Consider the following 18,017-nt stretch of genomic DNA (forward strand, 5'->3'; position numbering starts at 1 on the left):
GGCCTGGAGGAGGCTGCGGCCCATGGAGAGCCCCCGCAGGAGCAGGCCCCGGGCCGGAGCTGCAGCCCGTGGACAGGAGCCCACGTGGAGCAGGGGCAGAGAGGGACCGAGAAGGAGTGGTGGAGATGAAGTGCTACAGACTGACCACAACCCCCAGTCCAGTCCCCCTGTTCCCCTGCGCTGCACGGGGGGAGGAGCTGGAAGAGCTCAGATGGGGGGAAGGAAGGTGTTTTTGGTTTCTTTCCTTTGGTTCTCACTTGTCTAGCCTGGTAGTAGTAGTAGTTAGGCAGGAAATCTTACTGTCTCCCTATGCTGAGTCTGCTTTGCCCATCACGATCCTTGTTGAGCGATCTCCCTGTCCTTGTCTCAACCCTTGAGCCCTTTGCCTCGTATTTTCTCTCCCTTTCTCTTTGAGGAGGGGGAGGGAGAGAGTGGCCGTGATGGAGCTCGGCTGCCCACCCACCGAAAAGCACTGCAGCTGCAAAGTACTGGAAAAGTTTTCAGAAGCAACAAGGTGTTTAACAAGGAAATTTATAGTTTCCTTTTGCAGGCTTCCTAAATAATTGGGCTTATTTCATATTCCCAACTCGGAGGAGGAGAATTGTTGATTTCACCTTCTTTTTTCTTCCTTGGAAATCAAAGGTGAACAGCTCTAAAAGGAAGGGGAACGTATCAGAAGCAAGCTTTTTTTGGCTTGTAATCCTTTCTTAAGGAAAAGATTTCTCACACACCTTCCCCAGATGTAGGGGGGCAGAGAATAATTTTGGAACTACTCCAATTAAAGTCAGCTTGGGGAGAGTGGGACTTCTCTACTTGTTTCTGAGACATTCGCCTTAGCAAGAGAGAGTGTTGTGTTGCCGCTGCCAGGGGCCTATGGTGATGACTTCAGAAACAGAATTGAATGATGTCACTGTGACACCTTGGTAACAGCTGCCTCTGAGCAAGTTTAGCGAGGAGGGACAGAGAAGTGTGCTGGATGAAACCACGTGAGGACTTGTGGATCCCACGTTGAGGTGCATCGAGAGGGCCCACCCTCCTGTAAGTGTTTGGATGCTTCATTTTCGATTTCTGTAGTTTGTGTAAAGTCCTTTCACAAGCATGAAGTTTGGTACTTTGGCTCAGGGATGTAGCTGCACAGAGTGACAGGTGCACCATGTGGCTGAGGGCCTCTGCACGTTCTCTCTTTCCCACACACGATCAAGAAAGAAGGGTAGACAAATAAGAGTGTGCTGTGGTCCTGCCATAGACCTCAAGTACTACAGCATAAACAAGAGACTTAAAAGTAGCCCATCACATGAAACTTCAGGACAGCAATGCACTTCATCAGCTGGTCTGGCCTGTTGAGTGGAGTGTCTCAGGATGGAGTGTATGAAGATGCACTCCATCTGCTTTCAGATTAGCACTTGCAGTGAGCAAGCTGCCTGGCCTTAACATTTTTCGTTTCATTTTTCACCCGACTTTTGCTGGTTCTTCTTGGTCTAGAAAAAAAAAAAAAAAAAAAAGTGAACTCAGATCAAAATAGAAGGATTTCCTTTTCATTAATTCCATGTTCTTAACTTGACAGGTTTGGTTATTGACGTAGAAGGGACATATCTGGCCTGACTTGAGTTACTCATAATGTTTCACTTCATTGTAGATATGACTGGAAACCAGAGACAAGACTGGTAAAATCATTCCTAGAACTCTGTGTTGTTTTCCTTCAGGTACCTTGTCTCTCAAGTCGGTGAGGGCTGGGACAGAATGAGATTGGAAAAGTCAAGTGTAGTATTCATTGTTACAGAAGTAGTTGTCCTGTATCTTCTATGGCAAAAGAATTTTCCTGAATAAATATATAAATAAATAGATAAAATTCCCCTGGCAAAGATTGGAAGCTGACACTTACCTGAAAGTTACCAAAGCAACTTCCTCCCGGCAAGGTAACATAGCTCACAAATGGTGGGCCCAGGGAGCTCAGTGATTCATACACAATGATGCCTTCGCTTGGGAATACGGCCTTCTGCTTCTGTTTGCTTTCCCAGAACTCCTGCAATATTGCTACGACATTCACTGTCAAAGACATAAAAATGCTGAATGTAGGATGCATACATGTCCTTGATCTTAGTGTTTTCTGTGTTACACAAGAAATGCAGACATATGAGCTTGATACATTTATTATTGATAATAAAATGTCTGTGATTATTTCTGCTGGTGTGAAAAATATGATTTTGTGGCAATTTTGGACTTTCTGGGATTGCAGGCTACTGTAGTACATAAATTGCAGGTCAGCAATATTGTACTATTAAGTCAATGTGTTGGAACTTTGATATCACAGCAGCCATTAAGCTGCTCACTTTCAAACATGAGAAAATGTTATACTCAGATTCCTCTTTTCCATTCTCAAAAAACAAAAACAAAAACAAAAACACATGGTCATGCAAGGAAAGCAGCTGACTTTTAATGCAAAACTTTATGAAGTAGCTGGAAAAAAAGGTGTTGTATATTATGATGATAATAGTTGCAGGCTAATGTGAAAATAGAAATGTGAAAACCAGAAATCCAATTGACATCATGACTATTGAGCCAGTACTCCAAAGTTTTACGTTCTGTGTTGGGGTTTTCTCAACACTTTTTGGCTTGGACTCGAAAAGAATTTTAGTATAGTTTATCTAGACTCCTTTTACAGAGCCATGTGTAGCTTAGAGATAATTTTCTTTCTTTCTGGGCATCGTTCAGCAGGTGGTGAGCAATTGCATTGTGCATCACTTGTTTTGTACACATTAGTGGTATTAATACTCTTATCATCATTATTATTATTTTCCTTTTTTTTCTTCTTCTTTTTTTTTTTTTTTTTCCTCTCTCCAAATAAACTGTCTTTATCTCAACCTACAGGCTTTCTTTCCTTTTTTTTTTTTTTTCTTTTTCTTTTTCCTGATTCTCTCCCCCATCCCACAGAGGGAGGGAGGAGGGTAAGCAAATGGCTGCGTGGTGCTTAGCTGCCTAATAGGTTAAACCACAACACTATGCAAAAACAAACAAATGAACAAACAAACAAAAAAAAAACAGCTGTGTATGATGTTCATCATTTCTCACTTGAAAATTTAAATTCAGAAGGTAAGAAGTATGTTTCTTAATTTGGACCTTCCAGTGGAAATATGGAAGCCCTAGGCAGCAGTATGGGTCCTTCAGAGTACTGATACTGGTTCAGTATCAAGTATTAGTGCATACAGGAATCAGTGGCAGAGATAATTTTCCTCATACATGTATAATTTTCCTCTTTCTTCATCTCGTCTGACCTTGTTAGTAGTGGAATAATGTAGAAGTGATCCATTTTGAGACAGTGTCACCCTGGTGGTAGCTCACATGCAATCTATGGACAGGGCATTGCTCTGTTTGCTGCAGGGTGAGCAATGTGAGCTCCAATATTGTCACCGCCTGTTTCCTGACTTCTGGCAGCTGCACTGCTCTCACAGACAACAGCTTTTCTTGGCATTTAGCCATGACAAGGGCAGACACACAGAGTGTGGTCATCACCAGTTCCCTTTTTGCTGTGCTCAAGCCATGAGGAAGTGTGGGTGGCGTGGTCTGAGCTCTGGGGAGGCGAGGCAGGGTGTTTGGAGCACACTGCTGTCTGCCACTGGATGGTGTCACGGATGCAGCAGCAGTGTTGGCTCCTACCAGTTCTGGCATTTTGGGCATTTAAAGCTGCAGAACTCTCATGGCATTGGAATATTGCTTCACCGTAAAGAAGAAAGCTATCTGAATAAATTTTGTATTTGTAACAGGAAACACGTTGGGATAACCACTGTCTCAGTGCAGCTGTGAGAAAAAACTGAAATATTGAGGAACTCTTAACCACAGAAACTGACTTCTGCTTTTCTAAATGATGATGAATGTGGGAGAAAAACTGGTCTACTAGCCAGGGAAACTGCTACCGGTACGGACTCCAAATGGTAATCCACCTTCAGAAATTGGTCTCTGGCTGAATACCTCACTGATGTAAACATCTGAGTGGTTTTTTTTTCTTCTTTTTTTTTTCTTTTTTATGAGACCTTCTGCTCCACAGAGCATGCACACATTGGGTAACAATCTAATTTTAAACCCATTAAGTGAAAACTGATATTTGAACATAAAATTCATGAATGTAAAATTTCCAAGTTTAAACATGACAATTCAGTAGGAGCTGTTGCTTCAGTGTGAGAATGGTATTGGTGACATTCAGTCCTTTACTGGTATTGAAATAGATAGCAACAGAAAGTATCAGCTTTAAGAATATCACTGATTTAGGATGTTTCCATAAAGTGCTTTGGTTTTTGAAACAACTGTTGTCCAAGAGTGCAGTCCTTAAAAACAATAATGCAAAGTCCACAGGAATAATGAATTTGGTGGTGTAGGTAACCCACAGTACTCTTTCTGGTCTCATCATTCAGCCTGTATGATACAACTTTTGGTAAAACAATAAATAAATAAATTTTAATAAAGCTTGATTTCTCCCACATCATGATGAGATCGATTATTCTGTAGGTAATAAACTGCTGAGTCTTCTAAGAAGATGTACAATGCAATTGGCAAAGCTGCACAGGGAAATCCCAAGCATGATCATTTTTTGTCCAGTCCAAGTCCCTAGATTTTAGTATCCTAAGCCCCTCATTGATGGAGGGGAAACTACCCATAAATATCATGCGTGCTTTTGCTTACCAAGAGGAAATTATACTGGTATAGTGGTCTATAAAAGAAACAGGTATTTAAACTGTTTAGTACCAATGATAGCAATAAGTGACCTAAATTGCTGTGTGTCTGATCCTTGCTTCTCTTCTGTTGTTAGTTTTACAGAAATTAAGAGTTCAGAGTGTAAAATTTCTGTTTTAATTTCCATTCTTGTTCATGAGTCCTTTCGATGGTAATTCAGCATTTAGACAGCCTGCATCTCTCACTTGGCTGAAAGTTTCCACTCTGAAAACTAATATTCAAAAGACTTTTTAGAGCTATAGAGAGGTATCTACTTTCACTGCAATACACCAACAGAAATATATTTCCCTTCTTTTCCTGAAATCCTGAAACATGCTTTAAGCTGTCTCAAATTTTACAGATAAAGCAATATTTTACCAGAGGACTAGTAAGCAGTGAGTAGCTGCTACAGATTAAACTAATACGTGTATGACTAACACAGAAACAGTAGCTGAGCAGCATCATTTTTATTCTGTTTAGAATTTCTGTCAAATGAAAGCTATGTGCCTATCCCACAGTGCAGCTGGATATCTCTGTAATTAAGTAATTAAAAGTGCCTGGGTTTGTACTGAATTGGATAAACATAAAACCTGGCTTAGCTGTGAGGATGGTAGCAGGAAATACTTGGTGGTATATATGTAGTGGCAGCATCAAATTATCACTGCAGTTTTTGCTGTGATTTTTTCAATCCTAGCCAAAACTAGCACCTCAAAACAGTGATGAACATGAAGATGCATCAGGTTAAACTACAGAATGCAGCCATGATATCAAAGCCTCAAACTTTTTTTTCCCCAAGAATTCTTTATGTTTTGATTTAATTAATTTTATTTTACTCAACTGTTTAGCTTGAATCAGTATGTTTATCATCATTAAATTAAAACAGCATATCAATTTCAAATATATAATTAAAACAATTTCAGCTAAACTTGTAAAAATTCGGTGTGTGTGAAAACAGTTCTCTACTAAAAAAAAAAAAAAAAAAAGATTTTATTTATGCCTAACAGCCACTATTATTTTTTTTTCCTTCATTATGTATCACATGGATTTGTAGTAGTTTAGGAAGATGTGAAAAATGTATACATATGATCAGATGCACAATCAAATATACTAAGTTACTATTCTAAGATAGTAACTAATGATTACTAATATGATGATTACTAATGTTGTATTATCTCAATATTCATTTTTCCTGCAATCACATGCATTGTTTGCCTTCATTTCTAAACATTCCAGGCAGAATGTTGTTCAGTCTCTATGCTGTATATCAGTATTTGGCATCCAACTGGCTTAAGTCTAAAAATGCAGTATGGAAAACAATGAGAATTTTCAGAAGTACATAAATGAAACAACAAGATTCATGGTTTAATGCAGCAAAATACTGTAATTTACGTCTCATTTTGAAAGGACATTCTCATTGTAATTGACTTTCGTATTTTGAAAGATGCCTATGATGTGGTTGAGTTTTTAAGATAATGCTTATAGTATTTGTATGCAATGACAAACAATTTTCTTCAGGATTAAATCATCCATGCTTTAAAACAATTTATTTTGTACACTGTCAGTTGCTGAATTAGTTAACAGTATTGATTTTGTTGTAGGCAATGCCAAGACCCCATTCAGACAATATTTTATCCACTTTATACCTCAGATCTTTCTCAGTTAGAGTTTCATAGTAGTACGTGCATCACCAAGTTCAAGAGCAAGAATTCCATATACCCTCCTTTAGTACTCTCCCATCTGTGAATATTAATGGTTCCACAATAGTCTATTTGAAGCTGGCTGTAATGCCTAGTTACGAGGTGAGAAGATGATTTTTCTTCTCTACTTTGCTTTTTACTCAGCTGGAAAAGCCTCTTGCCCAGGGGCTGAGCATTGTACCAAATGAAGCTGTCCCCAAGTGCAAATCCTGGTAGAGTTCTTGAAGTTTTCCTAGACTCTAAGGACTTTTTATTATTTATTTATTTATATATATATATATATTTGAATTTAGGACAGGCTGCGAGTTCTGTGGAACAACAAATATGTGGGTTATACAGCTGCATTTACCCTAAATGAACCCTGAGCTCTTCTGAGAGTTCAGAAATACAGTTTGATGTGAACTGTGTTTGAAAGAGGATTAAATGATAACACATTTATTATAACACAACATTGTTTTCCAGACAATTTCTCACCTTTCAGTAGCAACTGTCTTGCCTCTGCTCAAGGAAGTCTGTGAGTCAAATTAAATATCATTCTAAGTGGGAAACAGAACTCTCCAACTTGGATTATGTCAGTAAGTTTGCACTGCATTGATGCCAGAAAAAAAATAGCTCCAGGTTTCTGTGAATTACTGCTAAAAATACTGGCTAGGCATTCACCTCAACCAAGGCAAACAAACAATGCCATAAACAGGAGGCTGGCCAACTGGGAGGGGGGTGTTTTGGCCAAGACTGGAAGGGCAAATCGGAGTGGGAGCCAAGTGACTCTGCCACTGAAGTGGAATGGAGTCATATACTTGACAACGTCTCACTGCCGAGAGAGTGGAGTATGAAGAACACACACACAAGATAACCACCTACTTTGTCATTTTAAAACTTAAAACAGCTGTTTCTAAAAGTCCTTTTAACTGCCTTCGTGGATTTAATTTAATACGTGAATGCAGAAGAAAAGTACAAGCTTTTTGAATGAAAGAAATATGTAATATGAAATCTATTAAAGAAGATTCTTCAGTGAGAGGCTAGTAAAGTTCCCTTACATGTCTTAAATCAAGCCATGGCACATAATCAGTAAAACTATATCGTTTAAACAAAGTTCATAAGTTACAAGTGCACCCTTCCCCAGCTGCAGCCTATTAAGGCTTGTAACTTAATGCATACATCTTAGGGAAGCTGTTAAATTGGGCTCAGGCTAGCAAAGAGATACTGTTTAAATCTCTAGAAAAAAAAAAAAAAAAAGGCAGCAACTGGAGTGGGATCCAGCTGTTTTGAGGGAAGGTTTTATTGCTTCTCTTTTGATTTATTTTGCATATTTTTAAACATATAAATAATAGCATTAGGAAAAAAAAGGTACAAATGTGAGTAGGCAATATCAATTAATTTTCCCATGATCTTACTATGCATTTATCATATATATTATGTTATGTATTAGCATGTTAGCAGTGATTTTGTTAGGATATTCTGGTCCATATGCTATACTATTCTGTTCTCCATGTATATGTACAAAAATAAAAATCCCCATATCCTTACTAAACCTAATGAAATTAGGTATATTGTTAAATATATATAAAAACATTATCAAGTATCATGTACTGGGACACCAACAATATGCTGAGAGGACTTCAGGGGCATTTTTCCTTCTCCATGATGGATTTGGATGCTATATGAGGGAGCTGATCTAGCAGTGGACTACTAGGTGATTCTGTCTAAAACCCTTAAAAAGCACAAAAAGTAGCAAGATGTTGTTTCAGGAAAAGAAGATCTGATTGTGGGGTGAGATTCCACTTGTGAGAAGCAACATCTTTAATTGGCAATGGCTACCTTAAATCCAGCACTGACTGACAGTTCCTAGACTTCAAGGATTTGGAAAAAGAACAAAATAAAATTAAATAAATGAACTGGATGGCCTCCTCAAGAGCCATTCTGAACATGTTACCAAGTAAAGGAAGAAAGAAGAAGATGTTGGAGGCAAGCAGCTCAGAGAATGGTGTAGGCTTTGTGAACCATTGGTATGTTTGTAGTCACAGCAGATTTAGATGCAGCTAGGGAAAGGAAGGGTAGAGACTGGGAGGGTTTCACTGACACCACCGTTGGACTGAGGCAAAAAGTCAATCCCTGCAGCGTTATGAATTGAGTAAGCAGGTTATCACTTGGAACAGAATGAGTAGACATACTAAAGTCAGGTGTTTTTAAGCTGATAGTCTGAAGACAACTGTTAATCATTGCCGAACAGCTTGGCTTGGTCTACATTCTTATGTAGCATTACATGGGAAAACGATAAGAACCTTGGTATAATTTCAGCATCTGAATATAGCAATAAAGAATTATAAATTGGTCAATCTCCTGTGATAATCAGAAGTATAACTGATTCGCATAGGAATAGTATAGTAATAATAACATTAATCTAGAAAGGAAAAGACTGTTTGTTTGATAAAACTTTTAATCTTGTAATATTTCTCCAAGGCAACTGACTTACTCTGGCTATAGTGCACTTCAATTTAAAGGCTTGTATCAGAGAGCTAGTATGGTACCCACTGACAAATCTATTTCAATGTTAAATGAAGAAAAGTGAGCTGGGCTGATTCTACCAAAAATTATGGGCAGATCCCCATAAGTTAACATACTTTCTTATTAAAAACTCTACAGTCTAACCTGTCCATCTATTGCTGACCTGAAATCTTTGCTGGCAAAACGTGCAAAGGAAAACGTGCGATTTGTTGCTACCAGTAAAAAGAAATGGAGACACAGTGCTGTTCAGCTGATGTAAAATCACTTTGCTAAATGTTCACAAACCAACCAAGTAGCAATCCATCTAGGAACCATGAATTCAAGTCAGGGCTTAAAAAGACTTTCTGGAAGTACTTAGCTTTTTTCCAAGCTTTATCGTAACTCCTACCTGATACCATAATATTTTTTGATATGAAAACGAAGTCGTAATAAGGTCAGCATATGGATTAGACCAGTGCTGGGGTTAATTAGGTCTGCATGGTAGAAAGCATTATCTTTTTATCATGTTATCTGGGATGGAAGCTACATACAGTGCACAGTTCAGGGAAACACACACACCAAAAAGCAAACACAACTCTTGCAGTAGCATGGGTTGAGCACTGGGCTCCTTCTTCTTGCCTTCCTCCTCCATGTCTTTGCCTGTCCCATTCTTGCTGGAGCTGCCAGCCCCTCTGCAGCCCACTGTTCCCCGTCCCCCATCGGTGGGCTGGTGACAGGCCTGCACCACGGGGCCTTGCTCAGACCCCTGCTCTCTGCCAAAGATTGTCTACCACTATAAGGATAAAGCATTCTCATGGCAGGGAGGAACTTGTGAGAAACAAATTATCCCTGCTGTCTTGTTGCCAGGGCACCCAGCCATGATCTTGCATCTTTCCCAAATCCCATCATCTCTGCCTCTGCTGGGCAGATGCTAGCCCAGAAGGAGCACTGCTGCAGCAGGCACAGCACCACTCACTGTATTTGCTCCTGCAAGCTGCACCCAGGAGGGCAGGGACTTTGGAACATCTTGTCTCTCCCTGCTGCTGTTGAAGAAAGCCCTCTGTGAGACATTCCCAACAGAACAAAGTGTTGGGACAGTGCAAGCCAAGACCGCTAGGTTGGAATGGGAACAAAAAGTGTATGTGGTGCTGAGCAGTGATGAGCAGACTTGCTCTGACATCTTGCTCTAGCAAAACTCAGTCCTGTTGACATACTGAGTCACACCACATTGTGAAAAGGGTAGATGCTGCTGCAACAAAGTAGATCCTGAATGGACTTCATTCTTACTTTGTTCTTTCCAATAAGGTCTGAAAGTAATGCGTTTGTAAGAGATGTGGATGTGGTCCCATGGGGAAACATGAGACACTATGTTCTTTCTAGTCTAATACTTGCTTGCTGTATTTAAATCTGATTAAAAGTCAGAGATGGACACCATCTAGATCTAAAGATGACTTTTTGCTGAAGATAAAAAGAATGCATGTAAATTCTCATCTGACTTACAGACAAAGCACTATGAATGTCTGTCACCAGTCAGAATTAGTGGCACACACTCACAGCAACTTCAAGCCTGTATAGGTTAAATTTATATTAGAATGCCTTCAAAATTCTTTTCATACCTCAGAAAATCTAAAGTAGAAAAAAAAAAAAAAAAAACTACTCGAATCCACTCGCACTTTTGTTTCTATTTAATCATCTCTCCCTCCCTTAGATCTGTGGGTGGTCACAAATGCATTGTCCAAGCAGCTTGTACATACACTTTCAATAAAAGCCTTGTCAGTAGACCTGCAGGAACTGGTTACCAGTGGAAACTTATGAAAGGGAATGCCCCTCTCCTCGAGCCCACCCCCCACACTGCACCCCGATCAAATTCTTTGTTCCTGTGATGTGTGTACATTCACAGACTGCTCCACGAGGTCCCAAGACTGCAACAGTAATACAAACCTACCCAGCAGCATACAAACCTCCTGCAGGGTGGCCTGAGAAACAGATGTCAGACTCCTAAGCTCTGGGACAGATCCTTATGCTACATTCACACAAGAGTAGCATCCTTCTACAAGAGTAAATCCAACTTAGTCCCAGGGAACTACTGGGTCAGCCTCTGACTTTTCAGTGTGGCTATGAGCATAAGAATCTGGCAAGTGGAGTTGTTTAATGCAGATGTACATGGGTTTTTCCCCTAGGTCCATCACTAGCCATGTCTTTAAGTCTTTATTCCTTTTACAGCAAGTTTAGAAGGCAACAGTTGACTGTATGAGACTGATTTTATTAACTCTAACAGAGCTGTTGACAAAAGAATGAAGTGGAGATTAAATAAATGTCTCTGCAGTGTGCCTCAGGTCACACGGGAGATTACAATTAGAAGTGAATGTTAAATAAATAAATAAATAAAACTCCCTTCTAAAAATCTAACATTGTTCCAGCATTGTTTGCATGTTAAATGATTGACTAGGTGATTCAGACTGAAATGACACCCAGCAAAATACTAATTTTACAATCAAATTGTTTATGTAGGACCGGATTTGGGGGCATGACATCAAGAGATCTCATTCACCTGTGAAGAAAACTGAGAACAATGGAATTTAACTATTGTTTCATTTGATCTGTTGAAGAGGGTTTTTTCCATTGTATGAAATCTGTGGATGTATTTTCTAAGAAATTACTAATTAAATAGCACTTTGTTCCATGCATAGCCCCACTCAAATCATAAATTCAAATTTAAATACTCTTATTTCCGTGATGTGAGTTGCATTGAACTCTGTTTCAAGGGATGCATCAGGCCAGTTTATTATGTGCCATCTACTGAAAGGTACTTCAGAACATTTCACAAGGGATAGTTTGTAAAATGAGAGAGAAAGAGAGAATAAAGTGTTTTGGCCAGGTTTAAAAAGTGCATCCATAGTCAAGTCTGATATGGGGGGGGGGGGGAGGGAAATCACATTCCATATACTTGCAGGAAAACATCGTATGTTTTAAGATTGCAATATTTGATATTTTGCAGTACTACAGTCAAGAAAGGTAATTTATAGGACAAACTAACCACAGAAAGAGAGTTGGCATAAAGTTTTCCAAAATTGTCAAGCAGTAAAGTTTTTACCATGTTATTAGAATGTAATTAAATATCCTAGGTAAAAGTTGTGAATCAGTTTTCTGAAATGCAAACTTAAAAAATAAGCAGCAACACTGCCTTCAAATAGGCAAGATAAAATAATGATAGTTTGTGGTATGCACACGAATACATGTACAAGCATGTTAATTACTTCTCTCTCTTAATTTGTTGGGTACAACAGACATTTGAATTAAATACACTCACTATCAGGGAAATAAAATCATTATCTTTGGTACTTACAGTCTTTAAAAACCAGGGCAGGGTCTCGATGAGGCAGAACTTGGGCAATTACAAGTTGCAGAGACTCCAAGGTTCTGTCCATCTCTGCTCTGCTTTTCCAGAAAGCAGCCACAAGCTGCCCTCATGCCTGAGTCAGGCAAGTCCTGTACCAACTCTGGATTCCTGAGGAATCTCCCCACGTCTCCCAATCAGGCATTGCCTCAAACCCCACGACCCTCCGCAGGGTCCACCTCCCCGGACTGCTTATCTTTGCTGTATGCTGAGCTAATTAGCTGCAAAGGCAGGCTGACAGGCGCATTCCTACTCCTTCCTTCTGTTAAACACACCCACCTACAGGCCAGGGAGAGAAGCTAATCACCAGAAAGAAGTTTGTTTCATCGGTTTATTGGCGATGTGCTGAGGCAAAGACCTCTCTGGTTCATACCAAATGAATAAAGAGACTCTCTTGCTCACCCAAACCCTCAAATTATGGAAAAGATTGCAAATATAAGGAAATACTTATGTAAAGCTATACTAAACGTGATAGCCTGAAAGCAGCATGCAGGCTCTTGTTTAAAAACAACAAATTCGATAAAAAGTATGGTGTTTTTTTTTTTTTTCTTCCTGTAACTATGTAACTGGAGAAGAAGGATATTAATGGCAAATAGAAAATTAATCCGATTAGCAAAATTAAACTTGTGATATATTAGGTTAACCCAATTTGAATCTGGTTTCCTGAAAAGCAGTTTCCTTACTCCCTATACAATAAATGTATTAAAATACCAGTGAATTAAACTGTTTACATCTAAAAGGACCTGTGGGATATGCAGAGGTCTGAAGAGGCACTCCAATCAAGGCAAACACAGATGCAGTGGCAAAAGCTTGAAGCACGAATGTAAATACATTGCTGTCACACACATTTGTGTAAGAGTCATAAACTGTACAAAATAGTTGCTTTGCTCAGCTTACTTTTATTTCAATTCCAGTAAAGTCTTCTTTTTAATTTGGAAAAAATCCCAAAGTAAGGATGTGTGTTCTTTAATTACTGTACAGTCTTTCCCAAAGAAAAAATATTTTTTTCTTTTTTTCTTTTTAAAGATGCAGCAGTGGAAAACTGCTGGGCAACCTTTTATCTCCATCACTTGCAAGTTTCAGTACATACTGTTTCATTTATAGAGTGTGCATTGCACAAGGTGTATCTACTCTTTATCTTCATGTTTTGTTTACAAGTTAATGAACTAACATTGTGTTTGTTTACTAAAACATTTAAAACCCATTTTGTTATTACCCGCACATTCCTTGCTAGGTGAATTCGCTAAGATAATCAATAATGCTATTGTCTTAACCTCTGCATTTTCCCAAGTTCACTCTAAGAGAACTCTAAACTTCATCCCATGTGTAAACTTTGTGGCGACCTTTGATGACTTCAGATATTTCAGGAATTCTGCTGCTTTGAAAAAAAAAAAAAAAAAAAAAAAGGCTTAATAAAGATATATTAAGCTGTAACTCCCTCACTTACTCTACTCTCTGAAAAGTCTCGTCTGGCAGAGTAAGTGAAAATGATAACTTACAGCCATCCATTAGAATACCTTTAAAAGAGTTAATGGATGCTTTAAAGGAACATTTTGAAAATAAACAGCATGGATTTCCATCATTCCATCCTTTCTATTCTCATGGAGCACAATCAAACGGGACAGGCTTTGTATATTTTTGGAACCCATTACCAAGACAGACTTCAGGTCATGCACCAGAAAGAACTCACCCACTGTGAAAAGCTCTAAATTAGAAGCCAAAAAGTGTGTGCACATCTTATGCAAAGAGCTTCAACTGAAATCTTATTAAGCAGTCACTGAAACAACCCCTTAACAGATAAGAGTGTAGAAACATAAAAATATGTTTTTTCCCTTTACATTTAAAATGGAAATAAAATTAAATTCAATTAGGCTGCTTTTCTGCCCGTGCTAAAAAGAGCTATTTGCATCAGGAAACACCCCTACATACCTTGATAACAATCACATTTAAGATTTAATTGGACTTCCTTACTTCTGTCACCAGACCTTCCTGCAGCTTTGATGCTAAAAGAAACACTTATCTATTACATCTCTGCTCCGGCCTGCCATGCTTTTAAGAATGTATACCGCTGCTAGCTAAGACTAGGTTTTTTATTGTAAGAGCAAAAAGACAGAAGTTGAAAACTTTCAAAGCAGAGCATGCTGCAAGACAGGACAGAGGCTGTAATTCTCAATAGACTAAAAGCTGATTTTCAGTTAGGGTAAAGTAGAATATAGATAGTATCAGGTGTGAGTAAAAAATCAACCTCAAATCCAAACTTCCTCATTTCCCCAGCCAAGTAAAAGATTTAAAACGTTGCAAACTATGGGTTGATGACAAACTTTACCATGTCATACGTCTCTAGGAAGGCTCTTCACCTAAATCACAGATACATCAAGATACTTGTTTTTCTAGGTCTTCAGAGACCCAAAATAACATAAAAAAAACCATGGTAATATTTTTTAAAAAGAGAAGTTCAGAATGCTCACCACTTTATGTAAATTGTTAAATGAATTAGATTTATTGGTAACTGCACAGCCAAATTCAAAACCTGAGTGACTGCCAGATCTCTACAGCACTGATTTATTCCTTTTCTCTTATCTATAGATCTTTTCAAGATCTATACAAGATCCTGGAGTGAAAGGAAAAACAAGTAAGAATTGCTTGGTTCAAAGAATGTACATTATCATGTTGTTTGATGATCCTTGTACAGGTTCAAAAGAAATTTTAGAGTGTTAAAAGCTATCAGTTTTTATTTCCTTTTGATTTTTAATTAAATCAAACAAATATCTGTTTGTAACCTGAGGGTAGAATTTCACATTTAAATTTTATGTTGTAGGAACAAAGGAAAATTTTTAAAGAGGAATCCTCTGCACATCAGAAGATTCTTAATCTATACAAAAACAGTAAAATTGACCTAAAACAAGATACTGTTGGAAATACTGTACTTAAATGATCGTACCTAGTACTACTAATTTATTTTAAATCACAGTCGATATTTTTAACTAGGAACACAAAATAAAATCATGCAAACAAAACCAGAGGAACCAGCGTGATGTTTATTAGTTTCCAAAAATACATGGTATCGTTAAGAACTTTTTCCTCCACTGTATAAAAGGATGCTTGGTTATTAGGTAACTGTTTTAGCTGTATGTACTGTGAGTTTTCTCATGTTCGGTGGCAGCTATGATAAATTATCCCCAGAAACTAGCTGCATCCAAGCTTGACTTAATGTTGTGCATATTTTCTCGACGTTGTTTGGTATAAACGTTTGCCTCTCCTTTCTGTAGTCGTCGCCTCAGAGCAGACTTCTGCTGTTTTGTCAGCTGACGTTTTATCTTCCTTTTCACCAGTTCCTACAAATAAATAAACAATTCAGTATCAGAAGTTTTTGAACATCATTTAGTACTAACATTACCATAATGATACTGTATTCTCAGTACTAACATGAACATGTGGTAGTGAACCTGTCGAGAAGACCACCATGCGCTGAGCAGCTGGTGATCCACACCAGGGTTAACTCGAGTTTGCCCAGGCCTGCCCTGTGCTGTGCTGCCCATACTGTGTGGCCCCAGAACCCCCTGTGGGGCTGCACAAATCCCTTGGCCTGGGGCAAACTCAGCCAGCTTCTTGGGACAGAGGAGCCTGCAGGCAGCTTCCGCCTGGTTCCAGTGATTACCACTGCTCTGTGGTCTTGCCTTTATCTAACAGAGCAGAAAGAAGTTATAATAAGAACTTCACCTCTTCTCAACAGCAGAAATTGAGCAAGCAGAGTTGTTTCTTTGTAAGAAAATCATGTAATTATCTCAACTGAGTGAAAGGGGAGAACCTCTGCTACAGACAAGGTCTACAGTATAGCTATGTGGTTTGGAGTCAGGGTCAGGGCTCTAGCATTTGAAGGGGTGTACGATCACCTGTGCTATTTTTTTTTTCTTTTAGCGTTAGCTCTAATAAAAAGCATCTTAGGTGATATCTTGCAGAGTTTAGGTGCCTTTCATTCAGGAATCATAATGAACCAGTACTTTTCAGGGCAAAACATATGCCTTCAGCAAAAATGATAATGTCCTGTGCTTGGAGATTTGACAAACATCTTGTAAGTAGAAAAAGGACCAAGAGAGTTTGCTCCAGCACAAGGAGAGATCTCCTTGTCCTTATCACAACCCATGAATATTTTTTACCTCATCATGTTTTCTCCCCCTTTTTCCACCTGAGGACAGGGCTAAGAGAAGCATGGAGGAGCTGAGGTACCTGCTGGTGCAAAATTACCCCACAATCTAGTAACATTTCTTTTGCATTTACCCCAATTTCTCTTGCCTTGTTTTTTGTTTATGATACTGTCAGCACATTAAGTAGTAAGTTGGTAGTTAAGTCAGGAACCAGAAAGAATTCTTTTGGCACTGTTTAAAAACTGCTGTGACTAATACAACTAAATTATGCAAATACAAGGTAGTCAATAAATCCAGGTACCCAATCCTGATTTCAGTAAGAATGCTGTAGTAATTACATAGTATTCACCTGAATAGTAGTTTCCTAAGCTTTACCACATGCAGGTTGACTATCAAAAATGTGAATAAAAAGAGTAGTATAAGACCTGTCTTTCTTTCCTCGGAAGCTTAGCAGAACTCAGTATTTAAACAAGAGCATTTTGGAAATTAAATCTGTGAATGCTCTTTAAAAATATTCCAGAAGAAATTCCTGAGGAAAGCTGGTAAGAACTAGTTTAAACTGGGCCACTGATGTTTTTCTTCTGTCACTAAGACAATTGTCATCCTCTGCTTTTTATAGGCAGAGCTCTGAAGGAAGGCTTCTCTACTTCTCCCACTTCAGTGGACAGATGACTTCCTTCACAGTTCATACAAGGCTCGCTAGAAGAAACTTTGCAATACAAATACCAGATATTTTCACTATGCAAAAATGTAAATTCACAAAATACTACTGCTCAACCACAGCATGCAAGTCTCACTAGTCTCTCCATCATCCTAAGCCTGACTGTAAGCAAAATGAATAAACAAATCTATCATTTATTATTTAAATTTTTGCATAGTTTGCATTATTTCCTATAATTAAATTGCAGCAGTCCCTACAAAGATTTGTACAAGCACAACAAGACATTTTATTTTGTCTGGAATAGCTTATTGTCTGTAACTCATAAGGCTTTCTTTTTGGCACAGTCACCCAGCTATGACTGCACCTACTGCTATTACTGCTATTGTTTATACATGCCCACATGAATTCCTTCTGTGTGTTTAATCTGGAAACCTGCTTATGTTTTAATGTGTTTCTTCATTGAGAAAGCTATATAAACAACAGAGAAGTGCTAGAAGCAGTAACAGGCATTGGCTCTAAGCAGCTCAGTGGGTCTTACTGCAGTGCCTTTTGTGTTTTTAGTTTTGCAATCACGTTCTGATGTTACAAATAGCTCATCATGCATATCCTTTCTTTAGTTCTAGTATTCAAAAGTTCAAATAAGATTTAACAATGGGCAGAAACATTTTACTTAGCGTAAGAGCATATAAATGGAAAGATTACACAAAGTAAATTGACACAGGATGTTTATGTGGCTGAATCTCTTGAAAGCTGCTTCTGCTTTTATCTTTCTTTTAGAACAGAATATTAGGTACTTAAATGCCATTTGAATATTTTAACAAGTTCGATGTGTCTGCCTACAGAAAAAACATGTGTTCGCTAAACAATCAGGAAGGTTTCTACAGTGAGTGACCACTGCTACCACCTACTGGTGTACAGAAATATAATTT

At 38.5% G+C, this 18,017-nt stretch overlaps 1 long non-coding RNA gene across 1 annotated transcript; it reads left to right on the forward strand.

The window, feature by feature from the left end:
* The first annotated feature begins 30 nt into the window (after nt 1–30).
* LOC139999268 (uncharacterized) lies at nt 31–4,475 on the forward strand. The gene is made up of 2 exons (XR_011804630.1): nt 31–1,038; nt 3,762–4,475. It is a non-coding gene; the product is annotated as an uncharacterized lncRNA (long non-coding RNA).
* Nucleotides 4,476–18,017: the final 13,542 nt, after the last annotated feature.

The sequence above is a fragment of the Anas platyrhynchos genome, chromosome 22, assembly GCF_047663525.1.
Source record: "Anas platyrhynchos isolate ZD024472 breed Pekin duck chromosome 22, IASCAAS_PekinDuck_T2T, whole genome shotgun sequence".
Lineage (NCBI taxonomy): Eukaryota > Metazoa > Chordata > Aves > Anseriformes > Anatidae > Anas > Anas platyrhynchos.